Source organism: Canis lupus, chromosome 8 (genome assembly GCF_003254725.2).
Source record: "Canis lupus dingo isolate Sandy chromosome 8, ASM325472v2, whole genome shotgun sequence".
NCBI classification, from domain to species: Eukaryota; Metazoa; Chordata; class Mammalia; order Carnivora; family Canidae; genus Canis; species Canis lupus.
This window is the reverse complement of record NC_064250.1, coordinates 21343201-21351574: the sequence shown is the minus strand read 5'-3', so window position 1 is coordinate 21351574 and position 8374 is coordinate 21343201.

Below are 8374 nucleotides of genomic sequence, written 5' to 3'. Positions count from 1 at the left end.
ATATCAAACATTTAATGACATTCTTAAGCAAAAAGGGTTGCATATAAACTAGTTGTTTTTTTTGCCAATTGACCTTTTTAACATTCTTTTTTTTTATATAAATAATTATTCTAGGGAATATTTGAAGGCTAGGAGTAGCCTCTTACTGACATGGAAGAAATAAGGGTTTGAACTATTGTATTTTGACATTATTTTGAGGCAATATATTATAGAAGTTAGGTAAGCAAGATTTGGCATCAGACCATTTGGCTTGAGCCGCACTTCTATCATCTGCTAACTATTTAACTTGAACAAATTACTTGATTTCACTCAGTTTCATCACTTATAAAATGCGTGGTAATAATGGTACCAGCCTCATAGCGTTGATGTAAGTATTAAATAGAATTATCCATTGAAGGTGCTTATCATAGCATCTCTTATATTGCAAACATAAAATATTACTTTTCTTGTTATCTTCCCTAACCATCCATGAGTACACATTTCTTAAAGATGAACAGTGAGTATCTTGGAAAGATCTCAGGAAAGATATTGGTACCAAATTTCCTTCTCCCAAGCCTTTTCATAGCTTACTAACAATTTTCAAGTAGGCAAAGATTATGGGGTCGTTTTGGTTCCTGACAGAAGATCAATTTTTCTTACTCTCTCTGGCCTGTGGTGCGGTGCTTTGGCTGGCAAGTGGAATTCAAAGAATGCCTGAAGGTGCTGCATTTTCTTGGAAAATGCTGGAGCCCTGTAGTGTTAATGCTGACTGTAGCTCCACGATGAGCTTTTTAACTTCTGCGCCATGTTCTTTAATGAGTATTGCCAGGGGTTGCCAACTTTTAAACTTTTTCTTTTTTCTCACATTTTTTTAGTCTCTGAATGTATTGCCAAAACAGAGAGAGATACCTCAATGTCACTCAGGGTTCTGAAATAGTCTACTGTATGGTGACTGTCATTGGCAAAAGGGCAATGCTGTATCTAAGCAACAGATTCTAAATGTATTTAAAGATTATATCTTAGACAGATGTTCCTTATTGTTAGTTTTAAGGTTGGCTATTTGTTAATTTAACAATGTAATTTACCATAAACAATATGGGAATACATAAAAAAGTATTTTTGGAAATTGTATTAGTTTAAAAAAAGTTTAATTTTTTAAAAAGATTTTATTTATTTATTCATGAGAGATGTAAAGAGAGAAGCAAAGACATAGGCAGAGGGAGAAGCAGGCTCCATGCAGGGACCCTAACACAGGACTTGGTTCCAGGACCCCAGGATCATGACCTGAGCCAAAGGCAGATGCTCAACCACTGAGCCACCCAGGTGCCCCCTGGAAATTGTTTAAATTTTAAGAAATATTTTTTATAGAAATACATAACATCTCAGGACTTCAAGTTTGTTTTCACACATTTATAGGTAGTTTTTGATATTTGTGAAATAAGTTATTTGTTTGGGCATAGTCCCCTTCTGTCATAAACAGTATCAGCACAAGCTGAGGGAATCAAAGAGCACTGGAATATCAACACACAGCAGTCAGCAGTGACATGAAAATGAGCTAGGGACTATTATGGGGGGCAAGAATAGTATTTTTTCTCTCACCTATTTCTACTCAAAATACATAGAAATGAAAAAAAATCAAGCAAACAAATAAGCAAAAAACATGGTCATGTTTAGCTCTTTGCTCTTGTAATAAAAAATAGATGATCATTTGTAGCTATATACCAAAGAAGCCTGGCCAGTTCAGTGACAATTCTAGAAGTAATAAAATATAAAAGGTAGTGGTGGGGGATAAAAGGATTAAAAATTCTTAAAGGTTAAAATTTAAGGCTTATTTATTAGCTCTTGAGGTACATTCCTGTACAGTGGAGAAAGATACTACCAACAAATTATGGCTCACCCAGTTACAGGCTCAGTTCCTCAAACATTGTAGTATTCTTTCAATTTCTTTCTTTCTCTTTTTTTCAAAGTTTCGAGTTTTTATTTAAATTATTGTTGGTTCACATATAATATAATATTAGTTTCTGTCAGGAGTAGTATTTAGTGATTCATTCTTCCTGTCTATTTCTAAAGTCAGTCACAGAAGGGCAAATGCTGCATGACTCCACTTACATGAGATGTCTAAAATAGTCAAACTTAGAGAAAAGAAAGCTGGTTGCCCAAGGCTCGGGGAGCAGGGCAGGGAATGGAAAGTTGCCGTTCAAGGATATAGTTTCTGTTATGCAAGATGCATAAGTTCTAGAGATCAGCTGCATAATGTTGTGCCTATAGTTAACCACAACACTATATTGCAAAAAATTTGTTGAGAAAAAAATAAATGAGTACATCTTCTGTCATGTTCTTAAATCTTTATATGATTCTATTTATTTACTAATAGAAGAGTTTCTGAAATTATCTCCTCTCCAAAATGTATGTACCTTGGGATTTATTTTTATTTCCCACCCTTCTCTGTTGCACATAGCGAATTTCAATATGTTTGTTGATGACTGATATGAGATTCCTAACACTGTTCTAGTCTTAAACTATTCCCTTCAGAATTCCCAAAATACTGTATTTATGGCATATGGGGTTGCTGTAAATAAAGACACTCCGCAGTGTATAATATATATGCTGTAGATACAGAGAGTGAAGAATTGGCTGGTCTCCAGGGCAAGGACTATTAAGGTAGAAGTAATTAACCATGTGTCTCAGAATTTTATTCTCACCATGCCCATGCAAAAATTCAATCAAGCTTCTTAACTTGGATGTCAGTGGGGGAAGAATGGCTATGTTTAACTACATTCTTAAAATTACAAAAGAATGATAAACTATATGATCAATATACTAACTTTTTACTACATCATTTCTTTAGAGTTACTATCATTCTTCTGCCTTCTATCCACTTTTAAAATTGTAAAGCTTAAAAAAAATGGAATAAAGAATCAGGTTTTCTTGGTGAACATATGTGAATGAAAGGAGATGAGATTACCTAGATACAATGAGCCATTTGTGTCTTATACTAGAGATCACCTCCCAGGGGAAGAGAGTGCTCACAATACTACATCACTCAAAACTAGGCAGAGAATAAATGGAAGAAATAGTGTCAAACTTGCTCTCTCATCACTGTCTTGTTATTTCAAGTGGCCATCCTTGCTATGGTAGCCTCTTATCCTTTTTGATATATTAATAATATTGATTACATTACAAATTCTTTCACCTCTAGCTGCCTTTTGATTGAAATTTAAGAACTTGCTTTCCTTTTTGACAAGGTAGATTGCCTGTCCTTGTTTTCCTATTTTAACAAAAAGGGCTTATTATTTTTTTTTTTTTTTGTTAAGTTTTGGAGTCATTGCCCCATAGCTGATTTTTTTATGCATTTTTATGACTACTTTGGAAACAATCTATAAAAGAAACTACAACAAACATTTAATTATTAAAAATGTCTATAAAAATGTCTATAAAATTTCAAAAGAAAAAAAGGCAGAAAAATATGAAATACTTAAAAACTCACCAGAGTGAAAAAGAAAATAAAAACAAAAAAAAAAAAAATCAACACTGTGAGAAATAATCATATTTTCTCACTGGGACATAAATAATGTGGGATAGCCTAATATTCATAATATGAATGTGTATGATTTCCATGTAGGATTTTAGATTTTTGTAAATTGTTGCTTCAAACAAGTTTGTGTTACAGCACTTAATACTTTATACTTTTTGTTAATTATAGAATTATAAAAATACAAAATCACTAGCTGACTTTTTTCATATTATTTGTGACAAGTAGAAATCATCAATGAAAATCTGTATTTTCACAATAACTTTTTGGAAATCAAATGAAATTTTATTAAAAATATACTTTCCAGGGGCACCTGTGAGATACAGTGGGTTGAGTTTGATACTCTTGGTTTTAGCTCAGGTGCTGATCTCAGGGTCCTAAGATCAGCTCTGCCTTGGGCTCCCAGCTGAGCATGGAGTTTGCTTAAGACTCTATCCTTCTTCCTCTGTCTCTTCCTGTCCAATGTTTGCTCATGTGCTCTCTCTCCCTCTTTCTCTCTAAAATAAATAAATACTTTAAAAATATATTTTCTATATAAATCCATCTAAATCATAGATATCACCATATATAAATTTTACTGGTTCTTTAGAATTAAAAAAAGTAACAGCATAGGGATTTAGAGATGATTTAGATCATGAGGTGGGGGTGAGAATAAAGATAACAGATTATTAAAATCTTATAAGAGATAAAAACAGTAAGAAAAAGAACTGAAAAATTCTCATGCTGTTATATTTCTTTATTGAATATCTGCTCTCTTTTTTAAACTAGATAAAATTGCTACATGCATTTATGTCTCTATTTGGGTAATATCCTCTTTTGAATAGTCATATAAAAATAGAAAATTTAGCAGAAGCTATATTATTTCTTTCAAATGAAGTTATCCTGGAAATTCACATCTCAATCTGTATAAATCAATATGTAATAAGCTTAATGGCAATAAATTAGCAAGATTGGGGCTGATTCTCACAATTTAGGTCTCTCAATAGAAGCTTTAACAATTGCTAGAAGACTCTGGAAACTAAGTAGAATTGAGGACAAAGGCTTTTTGGGAGTAATAAATCAGGAAAAAAACATCTTTGCCAAGTAGTTTTTCTAAGTCACAATGGGTAAGACTGCTAAATAGTTTGTAAAATGTATTCTAGTAGATTAGAGTGCCTTGCAAAATAAGATACTGATTCACAAATTCTGTATCCATTCCTACTTCAGTGCCTATAGACAGTGGCTTCTCTAGCAAAAATTTTCAGAGGCAATTCAATAAGTTCACTGTTGTATCAACAAACAAACAAACAAACAGGCCTTCTTCAAGGTTCACCTTCCTGGGGTAAGCAGGGTGTGAAGACAGGAAGATACAGGAATATATTCTGATGATAATTGGTCTTCAACAGGGTAGACTTTTCCTGGCTACAAACTTTACCGGCTAGCGCACATCTTCGACTTTCACCTAGATAGGCAACAAATTGTTCTAGGGTTGATTGAACTACCTGAGGTAGCACTGGGGGGAACTGCAGGCAGATAGGAATGGTACCACATTTCTTCTCTTCTATCAAAGAACTATGTACATTATGGTTTACCTGTTATATGGCTGTAATCCTAATTTAGAGAAGCACTTAGTTCTGTGCCTTATTCTGGATAAGTGTTCAATATTTATTGAATGGGAACTAATAAACTTCTTTCCCTGTGCTTGTCTCTTTTTTTGCTCACCTGAACATATGCACATTGATGTGCACTTATGCATACAACTTCTCAGGTAGTGTGCATTCACCTCTAATGACCATTTCACTGGATAAAAAAATTAAAAATAAAAAAAAAACCTCTCCTTAAAAATGTCTACTTTTTATTTTATGTATTTATTTTAAAAATGTCTACTTTAATCATCTTTATTAATCACAACTACACACACTAGAAAACAGGAATAGTTACATGTGGAAGATGTCGTTTAGTCTCCAGAAAACATGTATTTCTTGTGTGAACTGCAGAACCCTTGCACTGCCTCTTGCCTGCTCTAGCATGCTCAGCACATTGCATAAAGCATAATGCACTGTACCTACTAGGTAAATAATTGTTTAAATGAGTGAAAGAGAATTGAATTAATGTAATTTTAACTGTGAGATATACATACATAAAACAGCAGGAGGATCAGATTAACCACAACAAAATCAACATTAATTACAGGAGGTAAAAATTCTCATATCCTGGTATATGTGTAGTATTTTACACATAAATACTTTAGATATTTCTAGTAGTTTGAAAAAGTCAGTACAAAGAATTTCATTTAAAGAACCTTTATATATAAAGAATGTCATGTTCAATGAGTTAACCTATTTAGAATTACAACTGCCAAATAGCAGAAATATTTCTATCATTTCATACTCCTTCTTAAACTATGGAGTCCTTATAGAAATACTGACCTGGACTTTCCTTGAAACTGCTATCAGAAGAGACTTTACCTTTTTGATCTATATAACAAAGGCTTAGATGCTTTCAATACTCTTCCTTCTCCATTCTCCTTTACCTCACCTGCTTAGCATAGAAATATTTTCAAACTTCTTAATTTTCCCTCCATTCACTTCTTATATGACTTTTCCGAAAGATACTAGTGATAAACAGTTCTGTCCTTAATGATGTTAAGAAGCTTTTAAAGTGAAATGAAACATAAATACTGCTATACATCTTTAAATCCATTAAGCTAGTTAGAAAATATGTTCAAAATTGTGATAAAAGTTCCAACTAAATCTGCATTTCTTTCTTCTAGCATTAGCATTTATATACAATTAAAAACTATTATTCATTTTTAACTTTTAAACTATTTATTTCTTTTAGAGAGAGAGAAAGAGAGAATTGGGAGAGTGACAGAGGGAGAGAATCTTCAAGCAGACTCTGCTAACATAAAGCCCATGAGATCATGACCTCAGTTGAAACCAAGAGTTGGAGGCTTAACTAATTGAGCCACCCAGGCACCCCTAAATTTTTTCTTTTATTCATTTACTTATGGTGCCTCACATTATTGTTGTTGCTTTTAATCTCCATTATAAAGACTAAATGTTTCAGTCACTCTAGAAATTAAATAAGTAATTCTGGGTTAGCCTCGTAATCATTTTACTGAGAAAAAGAGTAGACTAACCTTTCCCTGAGCAATGACAATGTAAGAATGTTAACTGTGAATATTCATACTCACACAATCATCACTTCAAGGTAATACCAGACCGATCATACTTCCAAACTCATCAAATTATATACAGTAAAAGGTTCAGTTTTTAAAATTTATTTTATATCTCAGTATAGCTGTTAAAGTATCATTTTTCACAACATAGAGCATATATTCCAATAAGGGGAACATGAAAATTTTGTCCTAAAGAACAGAAACAGACAAAAACAAAATAAAAAGCATGAGAAAATAACAGCTACAAACAGGTCTTTCTACTATGTTCTCAAAAGAAAACAAATTAGTGTTAAAACTTGAACATTAGCTAAAGGATATACTCACTAGATACACCATAAATTTTTAGCGAGATTTTATTTATGTTTGAAAGATTTGGTAGTTGATGACATGAAGGCTTTTATTTCCTATATTATGGCAGACTAGTTTCTTCAGACAAGCCATCCTGCTGGAAACAAAAAAAAAAAAAAAAAAAAAATGCTCCAAGCAAGCTAAGTTGCTTCTCTCTGGAGAAATAAAACTTCATCCTAGGACCTACCAAGCCTTATGTATCAGAATGATCACACACACAAAATAAACAGCTCAACTTACTTTGTTCAAATATTATAAAAAGTCTTCAAGATATCTACCAGAGGGCAGCCTGGATGGTTCAGTGGTTTAGTGCCACCTTCAGCCCAGGGCGTGATCCTGAAGACCTGGGATCAAGTCCCACGTCAGGTTCCCTGCATGGAGCCTGCTTCTCCCTCTGCCTGTGTCTCTGCCTCTCTCTCTGTGTGTCTCTCATGAACAAATAAAAAAAATCTTAAAAAAAAATAAACAAAATGTCTACCAGAAGGAAACTAAACACAGTGACCTGGCTGATTTAGGAGTAAAATATGAATAGAAATTGAATGAATTAAACACCGAGTAATCTAAAATAAAAATGGAATACATGGGTTTGTAAGCTAATTAAATGTAGTTAATGATACAACAAAGAAACTGGAAAATAGAGTAGCAAGATTACGCAAAATATAGCAAATAGTAACTACCAGGAATATTTCAGGAAAGTTTGGCAAGATGGTGAGTAGGGTAAGAAAGCCCAGTTAGTAAAAGTGAAAGGAGAGCAGCAAACATAGGTCACAGGCAATACTGAAGAGTTAATGCATGAGAACTTTCCAGAATTTAAGGATAAAAGCCACAGATTCAAGAAGCCCAATGAATCCCAAGCCAAATAAATAGAAGAAATATATGCTTAAGCATGACAGAGTGAAACTGAACAATTATAAGATCAAGTAGAAATTTTTTTTTTTTTCAAGGAGAAAATCTTAAAAACATTCTGAGGGAAAAAATATTCTTCAAAGAGGTAAGATTTATAGTTCACTTCTAAATATCAACAATGGAAACCAGGGTACTGAGAAAGAAAAGTTTCTACCTAGAAATCTATACTCCAAAAACTATTTTCAAAGCTTCATAGAGCTTGCAGTTTTTTTAATATATTTTTTATTGGAGTTTGATTTGCCAACATATAGTATAACACCCAGTGCTCATCCCATCAAGTGCCCCCCTCAGTGCCCATCACCCAGTCACCCCATCCCCCTGCCCACCTCCCCTTCCATTACCCCTTGTTCATTTCCCAGAGTTAGGAGTCTCTCATATTTTGTCACCATCTGATTTCTCCCACTTATTTTCTCTCCTTTCCCTTATAATCCCTTTCACTATTTTTTATA